The sequence below is a fragment of the Chenopodium album genome, chromosome 14, assembly GCF_948465745.1.
Source record: "Chenopodium album chromosome 14, dcCheAlbu1.1, whole genome shotgun sequence".
Taxonomy (NCBI): domain Eukaryota; kingdom Viridiplantae; phylum Streptophyta; class Magnoliopsida; order Caryophyllales; family Amaranthaceae; genus Chenopodium; species Chenopodium album.
This window is the reverse complement of record NC_137847.1, coordinates 17510582-17514056: the sequence shown is the minus strand read 5'-3', so window position 1 is coordinate 17514056 and position 3475 is coordinate 17510582.

The window sequence follows — 3475 nt, the reverse complement described above, 5'->3', positions numbered from 1 at the left end:
TGCTTGTCCTCAAGCAATTCACATTGCCCAAAAACAAACCAAAAGATCAATTTGCCCAAAGAAAAGCACATGCATAGATACAAGAATCCTTAAGCAATAAAACTCGAGCATGAGGTATATGCCTAAGATCAACCACGGTCATGACTAGCCAAGGCCTAGCTAACCTTTCCGAAAATACTCAAGTTAAGCCTATTCAACACATCTTACCGCGTCCCCATCACAAAGTTCAAATCCCCCCTAATGGTAGTGTCTCGTGACTCCTCGAAGAAGCCGGAAAAACATAGATAAAGCGGGTTTCAAAACACTCGACATCTCAATGAAAAAGTACCTTCTCCATATGCTTGTGAATCGACTCCATCCACCGACTATGGCTTCCACTACTCTCCTAATCATTACAAAACTCAAGGATTTCGACACAAAGTTAAGGCATAGATAGAACTAGAAGTGTTTTGCAATATGAGCCAAACTAAATTGTATATAAGAGGTTCCTAATTTTGACCCATGCTACAAACCATGAATGAATTGAAACAAAACACACCCCCAAGCTTGTTTAATTGCTAGGGTGGTGACATTTCATCACTTCTTTTCTTTCTTTCTTTCACTTCTCTTTTTTTTGTCTTTTCTTTTTTTTTCTTTTCCTTTTTTTTTTTTTGAAACAAACTTGGATATTTAAATTACTAACTACTAAATACAATCAACTTAAAGAATGAACTAAAGAAACAAAAATGATACGCCTTAACTTTTGTGAATTATCAACACATAACAACCTTCATCAAAACTAAGAGTAGTTTAGGCCGCGGTCTTGGGAGTTGAGACTCAAGTTCTCGATCTAGGTACTAAATCAAAGAGGATTATTGCCACTCATGCAAAATGTAGTAGGCTTGAAAAATACTAAAACCTCACTTTTTGGAACAATATGGGATCAAATACTACCATTGAGGATCAAATTCCTTTGAGATAGGCGACACTATCTTACCACAAACCTAGACTTTAAGTCTCGTACATTCGGCAAAGTTATTCTCACACTAGCCTAAACTAGCCAATTCTATGTTCAAAGCTCATTTTTCCCTTTTTTTTTTTTTTAAGTAAAAAGCTAAAAATGGGGGATAAGAGAACTAATTAAAGAATTTGGATATTAGGGGTTTGGATGTTAGGGAATTTGGATATTAGAGGGGTTAGAAGATAAGAAGAAGAAGTTTGGATATTAGGGAAAGACCAACATCATCAATCATCACAAATCATCATAAATCATCATCATCACAAGAGACCAAGAGCAAACCAACCATACCATGCAATCGACCATCACACAAACCAACCAAAAATATGCAAATATCAAAACTTAATCATAAGAATAAGATGCTCCAAAGCACACATATAAGGAGAAGTGAGACAAACACATCAATATGCAATAGTTCTAGCCTAGGCATGCCATATCATCGAGAAAAGAGCACAACCAACCTAAAATAGGCATGCAATCTAGAACATAATAACACATGAATCCTACCACAAGTCCCAAAGGCTAAGCTAAGCCTTTCATGACAAACATTCCACACACAAACTCAAACTTCTCCTTATATAGCACAAGATCATCACATGAAAGCACAAATCCTATCAAAACCGAAACTACCCTATACACAAAGACCCCAAGACTTCCCCTAAGCTAGACATTTGATTAACGTTCCCACCGATAGATGGACACAATGAGAAACATCTCCCCCCCCCCCAAGCTAGAACTTGACACCGGCCTCGGTGTTACACATGATGGGAAGGAAGAGAAGGGAACGGTAAAAACAAATGTCTAAAGGCTACTCCCGATCATCCTCCCTAAGCGGCGATGGCATGTAGTTATAGTTTAGATCCACATCGCTGGAATAGGAAGGTTGATCCACGTATGGAGGAAGATCATAATTGGGGCTACTACGATAGTGACCGTAGTCCGGTGCACTAATAGTACCCCAACCACCATCATACCTGGGTGGAAACCCGAAGTATCCCCTTAAGGGGTGGTTATCGATCTCCTCGGGAGTCATATTACCACATGTCTCGGGGACGTGGTAATAAGAAGGGTCCCCCCTAAAATCACAACCTCCGGGTTGTGTATAATCGTAGGGAGGGAAGGATTGTATCTCCAAAATGGAGCTTCGGGGTCCTTGCCAATAAGAGTAGGTGGGTTGGTTGTTGTTCCAACCCGGAACCGGCCCCTCTTTGTACGGGGCGGTGAGGATAGTTGACATACGGGAGGAAATCTCCCCTCTCAACTTGGTTTTGATAGGACCTTTGGGAGACAAAACTTTGGTATTCATTTTCTTGAAGGATTCTTTGGTTGGTTAGGTTGAGATGGTGAAAGGCCGACTCAAGGTTGAAGGAGGAAGAAGAGGAGGAAGAGCCGCCCATAAAGCTAGGAATGGTGGATATGCTATGGCGGCGGGGTTGAGATGGTTGGTCAAGGTCGGGAACATTCCCGGGGAGTGGCTCATTTGGCACTTGCCAAGTGGTTCCCACGGTGTTCATTACCGCCGCATTAGGGAGAATGCAACGGTGTTTCCCCTTGACCAACCAAGAGTTGGTGGTCACATTACCTCAGATTTCCACAAGCATATGCAGTGAGGCAAGTCCGGCAAGGTCAAGGGCATTGGAGCCATTCACCGGGGTTAATTGCTCAACCCAATTGGTGAATTTCAATGCCTTAGCAATGATAGGGATCATCCCACCACTTGATTTCACCCGTCAACTCCGAACTCTTCTTAATTTCAAGGCACCGCTTAACAAATAAGTACCCCATATTCTTGTTACCCTCAAGATCTCCCTCAAATCGGGAAGCTATAAAGAGGCATTTTATCTCCTCTTTAGTTAGCTTCCCGAGATCTTGCTTCGAGAAGCAAGCGTACCCCATAATTCTCATGAATATATGGAGTACGGGGTTGATGATGTGGCTAGCGTGGCTAGACCCGATAGTGAATTTGGGGTACTCCGCGATAATGTTCCACCAATTATACTCCTCGTAACTGGAGAGGTAGAAATTATCGGGTTCGGTTATTTGGTTGTATACGGGCCATCAAAAAATCTCATTGAGGCGAGTTAAGCTTAAGGTTTTGGGTTGGTTGAACATATAAAACTTAAGCTCGCACTCAATAGGCTCTCCCTCACCACTAACTTTTCGCATGGTTAAGGTAGAAAGAAATTCGAGAGTGAGCGATTCGTAGGTTAGCTCCCTCTTGTCGAGGAAGTTTAACCATCCGAAATTTTCGGCCACTCGCCGAATTCCATTGTCTAATCCTTGGATTTGGCAAGCTTCTTGGTCGTAAAATTGAGTTGGAAGAATTTTTCGTGTGGAAAGCTTTTTGTGATACCCCTTGAATTTTTCAGGAATTTTTATTGAAGGGGGAGAATTGCTTTGGTTTGGTGTTTGGCTAGGGGTTTGATTTGGGCTTTTGGAAGAACGGTTTTCATTTATTTGGATGCCGGAAGTAGTCTT